Here is a 15,670-nt window from a genome sequence, read left to right on the forward strand (position 1 = left end):
TAACTAAAAAGCAAATAAAAGTTACGTTACTCAGCCAATAAATGTTAACTTACATTCAAAACTTACCCTTCTTTGTGCATCTTCAAATGTCGAACGAAGTTGGAAGTTGTTACGTCTCTGTCTGTAATTTTCGAACGGACCGGACCGCATGCTTTGCATACTGGAATTCGTTTTTTGTTGACCAAGTCGTAGTTTTAATCCCCGAACGAAACAATTTTTGGCATAACTTTTCCTCACTGGCGCGTTGTTTTAGAGCTCTTCTTTGTTGGTTTTCATGCAATTCGATTGGCTAAATGCTGTGTGACGAAAATAACGTGGTTGTAATTTGATTGGCTGTTGTTCTGACAGGTAGCACACACACTGTCATCGCACACACGCTGACACACACGGACAGATACGGAGCGCCCCTGAATAACTTTTCAATTGTTGGGTTTTGGGGAAAGTAGCAAGTCATGTCAAGTCAAAAGGCTCAAGTCTAAGTCAAGTCACAAGTCATTGATGTTAAAGTCTAAGTCGAGTTGCAAGTCTTTTTACATTTTGTCAAGTCGAGTCTAAAGTCATCAAGTTCATGACTCAAGTCTGACTCGAGTCCAAGTCATGTGACTCGAGTCCACACCTGGTAACTAGTATACTAGTTACTAATAACAGAGTTGTCTTTAAATGTATTTACGTATAATATTGATTAGCTTTTTTAAAGCGCTGATTATTCAAATTATATTATGTCATGTTGACCACATCCCTCTCCTAGCCCCGCCCCCACCACAAGAATATTGGCAATTTGAGGGAAACCCTGGTCATAACTTGTTTTTGTCATAAGCTTGACCTAAGTCTAGATCAATCAATCAGGATTGATTGATTGATTGAGTGATAAGCTTGAACTAAGTCTAACACACACAATTTGACAAAGTTTATCTGGTTAAATAGGTTAGATATAATGATTGAATACAATTCAAAAATCAAGAGTAAGATTACTAAATCAGTGTTAATTTTTGAGTGGGTCCTAGGCCCCTCTGTAGTGGCAAAGTTGGGTCATCAAGTTTAATGTCGTTTAGACCTAGACACATTTTGCTTGATTTGATCATTTCTGAGTGTAACTTTGAAAAATTAAATCAACAGTCTATCCTCTAATTATGTCATCAAGAAGCTACTGAGAATGTATTTCCTAGAATCATATAGAGCAGGGGTTTCAAACATGCAGCCCGCAAGTTTAATATGAACGGCGCTTGATAGGTCATGCTTGCCAATGTCCCCAATTTATCCCCAATTTGCCCGGTAGACCCCTGAATTTCAGGGCACCAATTCTCTCGAAGCTCCTGTCAATTTTTTACTAGATCAACAATATTCAGGAAGTGCCGTAATGGCACTGCCTTTATCGCCCTCTGCATCCTGAACTGACAGCGTGCAAGCCCAGTTGTATGTTGCATTTGGCCATGTGAGACGCACGTGTGTTATTGCAAGAAATATTTGATCAACAACTACACACGTCACACTAAGGGTGGCCGTAAAAAAACTTTTAACAGTTACAAATATGTGCCAGAATGTGAACCCACACCAAACAAGAATGAAAAACACATTTCGGGAGAACATCCATCCATCCATCCATCCATTTTCTACCGCTTATTCCCTTTGGGGTCGCGGGGGGCGCTGGCGCCTATCTCAGCTACAATCGGGCGGAAGGCGGGGTACACCGTGGACAAGTCGCCACCTCATCGCAGGGCCAACACAGATAGACAGACAAACTTCACACTCACATTCACACACTAGGGCCAATGTAGTGCTGCCAATCAACCTATCCTTTCGGGAGAACATCCGCACCATAATACCACATAAACACACCAGAACAATTACCCAGAATCCCATGCAGACCTTACTCTTCCGGGCTACAATATACACACCCATGCTACCCCCATCCCCCACACCCCCACCCTCCCAACTTGCGTCGGTTGAGGTGTTGTAAATCGTAGCCCTGCAAGGTGTCCTGGGTATTTGTTCTCGTGTTTAAGTTGGGTTAGGGTGCGGAAATTCTCCCAAAAAGGGTTTGTCATTCTTGTTTGGTGTGGGTTCACAGTGTGACACATATTTCTAACAGCGCTAAAGTTGTTTATACGGCCACCGTCAGTGTGATCTGTATGGCTGTTGAACAAGTACGTCTTGCAGCCACTGACATTGTTCTGCACAAGTCTCACACAACATTTTACAGAGCCGGCACATTGGTGATGTGATATAAAAGCGTGCGCGATCACATGTAGTGGAGCAGTAGTCTTCTTTTGGGGGTACGCGAACCCCTGGAGGTACATGAAGGTATGCCAAGGAACAAGTGAGATTCATTAGAAACGTTCTAAAAACAGCAACAATTCATAAATCCTTTATACATATGTTTATTGAATAATACTTCAATGAAGTATGAATGTAAGTTTGTAAACTGTGAAAAAAATAATACAACAATCCACATTCAGTGTTGACAGCTGGACCTTTTGTGGACGTGTTCCATAAATATTGATGTTAAAGATTTCTTTTTTTGTGAAGAAATGTTAAGAATTAAGTAGATGAATCCAGATGGACCTCTATTATAATCCCCAGAGAGGGCACTTTATGTTGATGATTACTTCTATGTGTAGAAATCTATTTATAATTGAATCACTTGTTTATTTTTCAACAAGTATTTTTCAATCATCAATCAATCAATGTTTACTTATATAGCCCTAAATCACTAGTGTCTCAAAGGGCTGCACAAACCACCACGACATCCTCGGTAGGAAAACTCACACCCAGTGGGACATTGGTGACAATAATGACCCAGTGGGACGTCGGTGACAATGATGACTATGAGAACCTTAGAGAGGAGGAAAGCAATGGATGTCGAGCGGATCTAACATGATACTGTGAAAGTTCAATCCACAATGGATACAACACAGTCGCGAGAGTCCAGTCCAAAGAGGATCCAAGACACAGCAGCGAGAGTCCCGTTCACAGCGGAGCCAGCAGGAAACCATCCCAAGCGTAGGCGGACCAGCAGCGCAGAGATGTCCCCAGCCGATACACAGGCGAGCAGTACATGGCCACCGGATCGGACCGGACCCCCTCCACACGGGAGAGTGGGACATAGAAGAAAAGAAAAGAAACGGCAGATCAACTGGTCTAAAAAGGGAGTCTATTTAAAGGCTAGAGTATACAAATGAGTTTTAAGGTGAGACTTAAATGCTTCTACTGAGGTGGCATCGCGAACTGTTACCGGGAGGGCATTCCAGAGTACTGGAGCCCGAACGGAAAATGCTCTATAGCCCGCAGACTTTTTTTGGGCTTTGGGAATCACTAATAAGCCGGAGTCCTTTGAACGCAGATTTCTTGCCGGGACATATGGTACAATACAATCGGCAAGATAAGATGGAGCTAGACCGTGTAGTATTTTATACGTAAGTAGTAAAACCTTAAAGTCACATCTTAAGTGCACAGGAAGCCAGTGCAGGTGAGCCAGTACAGGCGTAATGTGATCAAACTTTCTTGTTCTTGTCAAAAGTCTAGCAGCCGCATTTTGTACCAACTGTAATCTTTTAATGCTAGACATGGGGAGTCCCGAAAATAATACGTTACAGTAGTCGAGGCGAGACGTAACAAACGCATGGATAATGATCTCAGTGTCTTTAGTGGACAGAATGGAGCGAATTTTAGCGATATTACGGAGATGAAAGAAGGCCGTTTTAGTAACGCTTTTAATGTGTGCCTCAAAGGAGAGAGTTGGGTCGAAGATAACACCCAGATTCTTTACCGTGTCGCCTTGTTTAATTGTTTGGTTGTCAAATGTTAGAGTTGTATTATTAAATAGAGTTCGGTGTCTAGCAGGACCGATAATCAGCATTTCCGTTTTTTTGGCGTTGAGTTGCAAAAAGTTAGCGGACAGCCATTGTTTAATTTCATTAAGACACGCCTCCAGCTGACTACAATCCGGCGTGTTGGTCAGCTTTAGGGGCATGTAGAGTTGGGTGTCATCAGCATAACAGTGAAAGCTAATACCGTATTTGCGTATGATGTCACCTAGCGGCAGCATGTAGATGCTGAAGAGTGCAGGGCCAAGGACCGAACCCTGGGGAACTCCACACGTTACCTTAACGTAGTCCGAGGTCACATTGTTATGGGAGACACACTGCATCCTATCAGTAAGATAAGAGTTAAACCAAGACAAGGCTAAGTCTGACATACCAATTCGTGTTTTGATACCTTCTAATAAAATATTATGATCGACGGTATCGAAAGCAGCGCTAAGATCGAGGAGCAGCAACATAGATGACGCATCAGAATCCATCGTTAGCAATAGATCATTAGTCATTTTTGCGAGGGCTGTCTCCGTGGAGTGATTTGCCCTGAAACCGGATTGAAAGGTTTCACATAGATTGTTAGACGCTAAGTGTTCATTTAACTGCTCCGCAACAATTTTTTCAAGGATTTTTGAAATGAAGGGAAGGTGAGACACCGGTCGGTAATTTACCATGAGGTCAGGATCGAGGTTAGGTCTTTTAAGAAGAGGATGAATAACCGCTTTTTTGAATGCTAGGGGAACAGTGCCCGAGGAGAGTGATAAGTTTATAATATTTAGCACTGATGGACCTAATAATACAAAGAGCTCCTTGATCAGTTTCCCAGGAAGAGGGTCAAGTAAACATGTTGTCTGTTTTATTCCATTTACACGTTGTAACAATTCCTCTAATGTTATTTCCTCAAAACGAGAGAAAGTATTTTGGAGGGCAGTATCCGCCGTATATACAATCGTGTCAGTGTTAATAGAACCCCGTTGTAGCTGGGACGCATTGTCTTTAATCTCCTTTCTAATGACTTAAATTTTCTTACTAAAGAATTGCATAAAGTCATCAGCTGAGTGGGTTGAGCTACTGGAAGGAGTCCCTTGTTGGGTTAGCGATGCTACCGTACTAAACAAAAATTTAGGATCGTTTTTATTACGGTGGATGAGATTTGAGTAATATTTAGCTTTAGCTAAGGTAAGCATGCGTTTATAAGTTATTAAACCATCACTCCATGCTTGATGGTGCACCTCAAGTTTAGTCGTGCGCCATTTGCGTTCCAGCTCGTAACTTTGGAAACGGTGATGCCCCTGACAAGCACTAGGTCTATCGTATTACCGTTGCGATGCGTGGGTTCATTTATTATTTGTGTGAGACCACAGCTATCAATTACAGTCTGGAGCGCTACGCACGGTGGGTCCGATGGGGTATTCATATGGATATTAAAGTCCCCCATTATGATTATATTATCGGCGTGTGTCACTAGATCAGCAACGAACTCTGAGAATTCATTAATAAAGTCCGAATAGGGCCCTGGGGGGCGGTAGATAACAGCCAGGTGTAGAGGCAGCGGTGTGACAGACCTCATAGTAAGCACCTCAAATGATTTATATTTATTATTTATGTTAGGACTAAGGTTAAAGTTTTCGTTGTATATTAGTGCAACTCCCCCACCCCTTTTGAGCGGACGGGCAATATGCGCATGTGTAAAGTTAGGAGGACATGCCTCATTTAGCGCAAAAAAGTCGTTTGGTTTAAGCCAGGTTTCGCTGAGACCGATGACGTTAAGATTGTTGTCTCTGATAATATCATTAACTAACAACGTTTTAGGAGACAATGATCTTATGTTTAAAAAACCTATATTATAGGTAGTGGGCTGTTTTAGGGAGTTTTTGATCAAATTATCCGTAGTAGCAATATTAATAATGTTGTGTTTATTATGCCCAGTGCATTTAGTATAGTTACGACCATATCTAGGAATTGATACGACAGGAATTTTCCGATTGTTTGATTGTTGCTTTGATAAACTGCACGCATCATGGTTAGCCACCTCAGTAACGGGGATTTTCCGATTGTTTGTTTGTTGCTTTGATAAACTGCACGCATCATAGTTAGCCACCTCAGTAAAACACATGTCCAACTCTGAAACACTCAAAGCAGAAAAAACTTGTTCTAATTTAACTGACGCCTTACCCAGACCAGTAGTCTCGCATTTTCCATCTAAATCAGTCTTCGGGATGGAGGAAAGTGGTGTTCTGTGGGGATTAGCCTTCTGCTTTGTTTTTAGCCCCGCTCGGCATCCGCGTTTCCGATCACACCGCTGGCGTCTGCTCCGTAGACGGCCCCCGCTGCTACTAGACTCCGCTGCTTCACAGGCCGCTGGATGTAGCCGCCGATGTATTCCCATGCTAGTTAGCAAGTCTAGCACGCAAGTGTCTATCGGTCCAAAACGGCCCGATGTGTCCACATCCAGAAGTGTCTGGCGGTCGTACGTGATCACGGAGTGACCACGATGTGAGCCAGCCATAAAGTTTGTGGAATTGTCCGGTATTTCTGCCAAATGTTCCATCTTTAGCAGGAGCTCCTCGAGAGCGCAGCCCGTCCGGGCTGCCGCCCTTGTCAGGGGCATCACCGTTTCCAAAGTTACGATACTCCCGTATACTTAAGTATTGTCTGATCATTACCTTATAAAATTCGAGGTTCAGACGCATGTTCGTCAAACTAATAATAATAATAACTGCTATAGCAGCCGCAACATTAATACAGCCACAACGACAACTCTTGCTGACCTACTGCCCTCGGTAATGGCACCATTCCCAAAGTATGTGGGCTCTATTGATAACCTCACTAACAACTTTAACGACGCCCTGCGCGAAACCATTGATTGAGTTAAAAAAGGCTCCAAAAAAGCGCACCCCGTGGTTTACAGAAGAAACTAGAGCTCAGAAATTATTATGTAGAAAGCTGGAACGCAAATGGCGCACGACTAAACTTGAGGTGCACCATCAAGCATGGAGTGATGGTTTAATAACTTATAAACGCTATCTTTTTTTCCAAATAGTTCATGAAAGACCACTACAAATGAGCAATATTTGCACTGTTATACAATTTAATAAATCATAAACTGATGACATAGTGCTGTATTTTACTTCTTTATCTCTTTTTATAAAACAAAAAATGCTTTGCTCTGATTAGGAGGTACTTGAATTAAAAAAATGTTCACAGGGGGTACATCACTGAAAAACGGTTTAGAACCACTGTTGTAGAGGACGTTAAAGGCCTACTGAAATGAGATTTTCTTATTTAAAACGGGGATAGCAGGTCCATTCTGTGTGTCATACTTGATCATTTCGCGATAGTGCCATATTTTTGCTGAAAGGATTTAGTAGAGAACATCCACGATAAAGTTCGCAACAGAGAAAAGCCCTGCCTCTACCGGAAGTCGGAGACGATGACGTCACATGTTGATGGCTCCTCACATATTCACATTGATTTTGATGGGAGCCTCCAACAAAAACAGCTATTCAGACCGAGAAAACGACAATTTCCCCATTAATTTGAGCGAGGATGAAAGATTCGTGTTGGAGGATATTGATAGCAACAGACTAGGGAAAAAAAAAAAAACGCGATTGCAATCGCGTTGCATTGAGACTGACTCATATTTTTGTAAAGATATTTACTAGGATAATTCTGGGAAATCCCTTATCTTTCTATTGTGTTGCTAGTGTTTTAGTGAATTTAACTGTACCTGATAGTCGGAAGTGTACGTCCTCGGCCGGGTGTTGACGCGCAGTGTCTCGGGGAAGTCGACGGCAGCTGTATGGACGGCACAAGCTCAGCTGATATCCGGTAAGAGGCGACTTTTTAACCACAATTTTCTCACCGAAACCTGCTTGTTGACATGTAATCGGGATCCATGTCCGCTGTGATCCATAGTAAAGTTTTGCCTCCGTGAATTATAAACAAGGAATCACCGTGTGTTTGTGTGGCTAAAGACTAAAGCTTCACAACTCCGTCTTTCTACTTTGACTTCTCCAATATTAATTGAACAAATTGCAAAAGATTCAGCAACACAGATCTCCAAAATACTGTGTAATTATGCCGTTAAAGCAGACATTTAGCTGTGTGTGTGTGCGCAGCGCTCATATTCATAACAGCCCGTGACGTCAAGCGCACACGTCATCATTACGCGACGTTTTCAAGAAAAAAGTCCCGGGAAATTTAAACTTGCAATTTAGTAAATTAAAAAGGCCGTATTGGCATGTGTTGTAATGTTAATATTTCATCATTGATATATAAACTATCAGACTGCATGGTGGGTAGTAGTGGGTTTCAGTAGGCCTTTAAAGGCAGTGCAGTCACGGCAGCTCTTAATAATGTCGGCCGGGTGAAATTTGGGACAAATTCGGGAGAATGGTTGCACCGGTAGATTGTCGGGAGGTGCACTGAAATTCAGGAGTCTCCCGGAAAAATGGTGAGGATTGGCAAGTATTTTGCTAGGGCGGGAAAGCCATTCATAGAAGGTGAATTCATTAAAAAGTGCATGTTGCATTTTTTAAGAAATCTTTTCTTGCGGCCCAGCCTCACCCAGTTTCTGCATCCAGTGGCCCCCAGGTAAATTGAGTTTGAGACCCCTGACGTAGAGCTATTTTCCAATGATCACTGTGTCAAAAAAGGACAAGAGGTGGAGGCTTAGAACAGAGCAGACCGAGATGTAAGAGCATTAGCCAGCCAGTCCACGTCTGTTGTGTTGCTTGTCTGCACAACACTCTGATTATCATCATGATTATGACCATAATGAGGGCCTTTGTTCACTCCCATCGTTCATGCATCCATCCAGCCATGTGTCCGTCCACCATTCCTTTATCTGTCCATCCTCCTCTCAGCTGTCTGTGTCATTCTATTTTCACAATTCTGCTTCTGCTAGGGATCTGTCAGTGTTGCCATGACAACTCTTTCATGCTCCTTCCATTCTTTCTTTCGCCTCATTCCCACTCGCATTAGTGTTGCCTCCATCATACAGTATACTAGTAGAGCCTTTATATTGTGGGTATGTTTATGTGCCATGGATGTGTATGTGGACATGTACTGTATGTGTTTGCTTTAAATGCCTAGAATCTTTTTTTCCACCAAAAGTCCGAATAATTTAGTTCTGGAACAAAAATGTTCCTGGAGACAGGTGGAAATTGTTTGGAGAGGTGGGGTCATGTTGGCTACATCGCTGTCTTCAACCGTCAATATTAAAAGGCATTTTAACTAAATACATTTTTGTAAGATTAAACGTTATTCTGACATTGACAACATAGAAATAATAGTGATGGAGTAATTATAGTTAGTACATTTTACTTAGAAAATGCTTTTCATATATAAAACCACAAAGCACTGTACAAAACATAGGTGAATTAAAACAATTCAATTAAAACACGAGGAAACATGAAAAGGACAAGTGGATTAAAAATGATAGAAGGTGCATTAACAAAAAGCTTTACTAAAAAAAGAAGTCTTTAAATGGTTCTTAAAAGTGTCAACACAATCAAGCTCACAAAGGGGACCCCCTGACACAAGGGACAAAGAGTTGGCTTATTTTTTGGTGAATGGACCAAAGGGTTGCAACGATTCATCGATTCAATTGAAAAATTTGATTTTAAATAAGCTTCAATATATTTATATTTTGCTGCTTTGAATATTTGTTTAATGAGTTAAATATGCAGACATGGTTTCAGCAAGCCTGCGATGAGGTGGCGACTTAGAAAGTTCGCCCTGAGATCGGTAGGTTGTGAGTTCAAACTCCGGCCGAGTCGTACCGAAGACTATAAAAAAATGGGACCTATAACCTCCCTGCTTGGCACTCAGCACATCAAGGGTTGGAATTGGGGGTTAAATCACAAAAATGATGCCCGGCCGTAGCCACTGCTGCTGCCCACTGCTCCCCTCACCTCCCAGGGGGTGAACAAGAGTGATGGGTCAAATGCAGAGAATAATTACGCCAAACCTAATGTGTGTGAGACAATCTTTGGTACTTTAACTATACTTAACTTGTCCAGGGTGTACACGGCCTTCCGCCCGAATGCAGCTGGGATAGGCTCCAGCACCCCCCACGACCCCGAAAAGGGACAATCGGTAGAAAAATGGATGGATGTTTCAGCAAGACTGCTCCAATAGACTACACATGAAAGCGGTGCAGATGCAGGTCATTCTGCAGGTGATGTGGCGTGCGAGTGTGTGGGGCATGAACAGCAGAGAGATGGCTTAAAGGGGACCTTTTATGCAAAATTAACGTTTCATACCTATTGGTACCTGTTTTGTGTATTAGGGATCTGCAAACATTTTAAATCAAACCAAGGAGGCATTGCTGAGCTATTTATAAAACAAACTTGTTTTCTTGGCCTGTGCGCCAGGTCATGTTTCGTTTTGTGTTTGTTAAAAGCTTTCCTATGTTTAAGGTCTATTTCCGTTTCAGCGCTCCTTTTGTTTACATTCTGTTTACGAGGATGCTAATTAGTGATCAGGAGGCTCACAGACTCTTGATCACTACTCATAGAGCTTCGAATGAGATTGTCACCCTGCCTTCCTTGCAGGTCCATTGTTTGCCGCTGACGACAGTAATGTTTTGTGCTAGCTGCCTGTTGCTACAGTAATTTTTTCTTACTCCCTTTGTTATTTTGAAGCGATGCCAAGTGTAACGTGAGCCCTATTAGTGTATTTTTCCTTATTAGATTAAATATACCTTTTATGCACGCTGCGTCTGCAGTTTCGTATTAATTAGCATTCTGGGAAACACGACCTTCGTCAATGCAAGTAAAACTTTACAATGTCATCCATTATACATCTTCCAAATGAGTCGTTTGGAATTTGCCCAATTTCAACACAGAGACAACATTCACACTCACATTCAGCCACGAGGACCAATTTAGTGTTGCTAATCAACCTATCGCCAGGTGCATGTCTTTGGAGGTGGTGGGAAGCTGGGGTACCCGCAGGGAACCCACACAGTCACGTGGAGAATATGCAAACTCCACACAGAAAAACCCAGAGCCTGAGAATCAAACCCAGGACCTTTGTATTGTAAGGCACAAGCCCTCACCACTGTGGACTGTGCTGCCCAAAGCAAATACAATATCAGCCATTTGATTTAATTGACAAACTAGAACTGTCATAGCATCGTGTAATGTACATTGTTTAAAGGGGAACTTCACTTTTTGAGGAATGTTGCCTATCATTCACAATCCTTATGAAACACGTTTTTTAGCGGATAGTTTTGCATTGTGATTTGTAATCATCTGCTCATTCCACGGGGCTAGCAATGCAGCTAATGGGAGCAATCCCTTCTGCCCCCAAATCACCACCAACACTTAATTTACATTCTGTAGACTGTATAATAACCAAGCTGTCGCGACATTATTTTAAGAGCGAACACTGAGGTACTGTTTTTCTAGCGTAGTTATACATCGCCTCGCGACAGCATGCTTAAGCTGGCTTCTGCATCAGCAGCTGACTAGCTTTTGTGTTTGTAATGCACAACACAATGCGATAGGACACCAATCTGTACTGACTGAAACAATCATAGTACAGTATCCGTCCACATGTCATATTTTGTTGGTACACAGCTAGCTCGACAGTGTATGTAGTTGTACTACTGCATGTATCATGATCACTGATATAGTGACTCACTCGATTTACATTTTTCCGTTTGGTCCAGCTGGCGGGGGACGTCTTTTTCCAGTTGATTTTAGGTATGCACTCCATATCTGTGGGCTCAGCTTAGCTCCAAGTTCCACTTGTACACCATGACCAAATCACGCCGGTCCCGACTCTCATCTTCCGTCTGCTCCAACGTTTCACCCTCTCTTCGCAGTTCATCCTCCGTATACTCAGGTTCAAAAAGATAAGGTTGTCCAAAAATGGACATTTTCGTCATCTATTACCAAGTCTTCGATGATTAGAACACACTCGCGTTTGTTGCCTGGAGTACAAACACAGGTCAGAATTGCGGTGCTGTGGGCACTGAAATAAATGCGCTGAAAAAAAAGTTCTGGTAATGCCAAAAATTACCAAAATATGGTAAATATTTAATTTATACATATTGTTATGAACGTGTCCGTTACTACAATATATACTTGCAGCGTGTATAAAAAACGATGGGGGTCTTTGAAGGCTACGAGGGTGACTACTATTAGCTGCACCTTGCCTTGCAAGCATTTATTTGTTTTTTTGTCCTCAGAATCCTGAAAATGAAAAGACTTACGTTTTCTTTTCTTACATAAGTATTGTGAAACAGGCAACATTTTCTTAAAAAATGCAGTTCCCCTTTCATCTCTCTCCTTGACGCATTAAGAGTTGACGCTGGACAGCTCGGGCTTTTAGCTTGGCACTCGTTCGGCGGTCGCATGTTCTTGCCAGGGAGTAAAGGAAGGGCTGTACCAGGCGGGTTGTACAGTCAGCTAGTTGACTAGTTAGCTAATTGAATAATTGACAAAATAAAAAGCATTGGATTCACTCTACTTTTGACTAAACAAATGGTGTGCGACTGATTACTGTTACAGCATGTAACAAACTACTGAATAGCACTGGTATGCTTGAACTGCCTCACCATGTCAGCCACACAGTCGGTCAATATATCTATCCATCCACCCATTTTTTACCGCTTTATTACAAACCCCGTTTCCATAAGAGTTGTGAAATTGTGTTAGATGTAAATATAAAAGGAATACAATGATTTGCAAATCATTTTCAACCCATATTCAGTTGAATATGCTACAAAGACAACATATTTGATGTTCAAACTAATAAACATTTTTTTTTTTTGCAAATAATCATTAACTTTAGAATTTGATGCCAGCAACATGTGACAAAAAAGTTGGGAAAGGACATGTTCACCACTGTGTTACATCACCTTTTCTTTTAAAAACACTCAATAAACGTTTGGGAACTGAGGAAACTAATCGTTGAAACTTTGATAGTGGAATTCTTTCCCATTCTTGTTTTATATAGAGCTTCAGTCGTTCAACAGTCCGGGATCTCCGCTGTCGTATTTTATGCTTCATAATGCGCCACACATTTTCGATGGGAGACAGGTCTGGACTGCAGGCGGGCCAGGAAAGTACCCAATGTTTTTTTACAAACCCACGCAATTTTAACGCTTGTTTGGTGAAATAAGCATGGGCGTCCATGATAACGTTGCTTGGATGATAACATATGTTGCTCCAAAGCCTGTATGGACCTTTCAGCATTAATGGTGCCTTCACAGATGTGTAAGTTACCCATGCCTTGGCCACTAATACACCCCCATACCATCACAGATGCTGGCGTTTGAACTTTGCGCCTATTACAATCCGAAAGGTTTTTTTCCTCTTTGTTCTTGAGGACACCACGCCCTCTGTTTCCAAATATAATTTTAAATGTGCACTCGTCAGACCACAGAACACCTTTCCACTTTGCATCACTCCATCTTAGATGAGCTCGGGCCAAGCCAAGCCAGTGGCGTTTCAGGATTTGTTGATAAATGGGTTTGGTTTTGCATAGTAGAGTTTTAACTTGCACTTACAGATGTAGCGACCAACTGTAGTTACTGACAATGGTTTTATGAAGTGTTCCTGGGCCCATGTGGTGATATCCTTTGCACACTGATGTCAGTTTTTGATGCAGTACCACCTGAGGGGTCAAAAGTCCGTAATATCATCGCTTACGTGCAGGGATTTCTCCAGATTCTCTGAACTTTTTGATGATTTTACGGACCATAGATGGTAAAATCCCTAAATTCCTTGCAATAACTTGTTGAGAAATGTTGTTTTAAAACTGTTCGACAATTTGTGGTGACCCTCACCTCATCTTTGTTTGTGAATTACTTAGCATTTCATGGAAGCTTCTTTTATACCCATTCGTGGCACCCACCTGTTCCCAGTTGGCCTGCACACCTGTGGGATGTTCCAAATAAGTGTTTGACGAGCATTCCTCAACTTTATCAGTATTTATTGCCACTTTTCCCAACTTCTTTGTCACATGTTGCTGGCATCAAATTCTAAAGTTAATGATTATTTGCAAAAAAAAATGTTTATCAGCTTGAACATCAAATATGTTGTCTTTGTAGCATATTCAACTGAATATGGGTTGAAAAGGATTTGCGAATCATTGTATTCTGTTTATATGTACATCTAACACAATTTCCCAACTCATATGGAAACGGGGTTTGTATATCTGTAATTCAATTAATATATTATCTGCCTCTTCTCAACCCGGTCCATTGACGGCGTTTTCATTGCAGCCTGTTGCAACATGTCGCTCTGTTTTGTGGGTCATGACTGGAGTATGTCAACAACATGCAATATCGCAATCGGGCAATGGAGTTAAAATCGGTTTTGTAGGCCAACTGTACAGTAGCTACTTTATATCATTTATGTGGCGCAACCCTAATAAAGCACAAGTGTTTTATACACTTTTCAATGTGGCGGCTACGTTTAAATAAAACAAAAAACTGTGTGTATCTTTTGTCCGGAAGGTATATGTTTAAGACGAGGGTTAATTCCATTTTTATCAATGTGTGTGTGTTTGATCACATATCCCTCAGATACTCTGACTTACTATTAACACAGGCAGAAGAAACCCTATTAAAATAATAATGTATCATTAACTTTAACTAATGATGTGTTTTATTTTAGTACTACAGCCAGCACTTGAGTGACATGTACAGTGCACCCGTAAAGCATTCACTGGGCTTTCACTTTTTTTTTTGTTTATGTTACAGCCTTATTCCAAAATAGAATAAATACATCTTTGTCCTCAACATTCTACAGACAATACCCCACTATGACAATGTAATACGTTTTTTTTTTAAACTAAAATACAAAAGATACATGCACATCATTTGTTCCACTGGCAATCAAAGCACTTAACAGAAAAATACTGTAATAACCTGATGCGATAATAAGGAGTGCAATATTGGGATAGTGCAATATGGGGGGAGTGTAATGTTTGATCTCATAACTAACTGGTATACCTGCGCACTGTTCACTGTCTTGTCGGATGAACTGTATGTATGTGAGTAAAACGCTGTCTTGATGTCCAAGACACATTTCTCCTCGGAGACAATGAAGTTAATTATTATTATAAATATTCACAGCCTTGGCTCAATATTTTGTTGAAGCACCTTTGGCAGCAATTACAGCCTCAAGTATTTTTGAATGGATGTCACAAGCTTAGTACACAAAGCAGCAATGTACAGAGACATCCTGAAAACCAATGTTTACAATCCAACCTGATGGAGTGTGTGAGATGCAAGAGGAATTGGCAAAGAAGAATGGCCGAAACTGCCCAGAGAAAGGTATGCTAAGCTTGTGACATGAGGCTGTAGGTCAGGGGTCGGGAACCTTTTTGGCTGAGGGAGCCATGAAAGCCAAATATTTTAAAATGTATTTCCGTGAGAGCCATATTATATCGTTTAACACTGAATACAACTAAATGCATGCATTTTTAAGTAAGGCCAACATTTTTAAGAGTGTAATAAGTCTCTTATTCTTTTTAATAACAGTGTTATTCTGAAGCTAACCAATAGTAAATAAAATACTTCTCACCAATAATGCGACTTCTTGAACAGGTGCGGTAGAAAAATGGATGGATAGATTAAAATGCATGAGAATGTTTTATATTTTGAACGTTATTTTTAACACTGTGATTACGAGCGTAATTATTCATTACTTATCGTGTTAAGCAATGTCAGCTAAGATTGATCCGAGAGCTAGATGCAGTCATCAAAAGAGCCACATCTGGCTCTAGAGCCATAGGTTCCCTACCTCTGCTATAAGTCATTACTGAATGTCTTGCAAATAATTGTTTGCCTGACAAATGTTCTTGTTGAACTTTTATTGTGCTTCATCTCCGGC

The 15,670-nt window shown here is 41.3% G+C and overlaps 1 protein-coding gene across 4 annotated transcripts in view; it reads left to right on the forward strand.

The window, feature by feature from the left end:
* zgc:109889 (uncharacterized protein LOC553542 homolog) overlaps positions 1-15,670 on the forward strand; it is a 58,840-nt gene that overhangs the window by 26,541 nt on the left and 16,629 nt on the right. The window lies entirely within an intron of this gene.

The sequence above is a fragment of the Nerophis ophidion genome, linkage group LG10, assembly GCF_033978795.1.
Source record: "Nerophis ophidion isolate RoL-2023_Sa linkage group LG10, RoL_Noph_v1.0, whole genome shotgun sequence".
Taxonomy (NCBI): domain Eukaryota; kingdom Metazoa; phylum Chordata; class Actinopteri; order Syngnathiformes; family Syngnathidae; genus Nerophis; species Nerophis ophidion.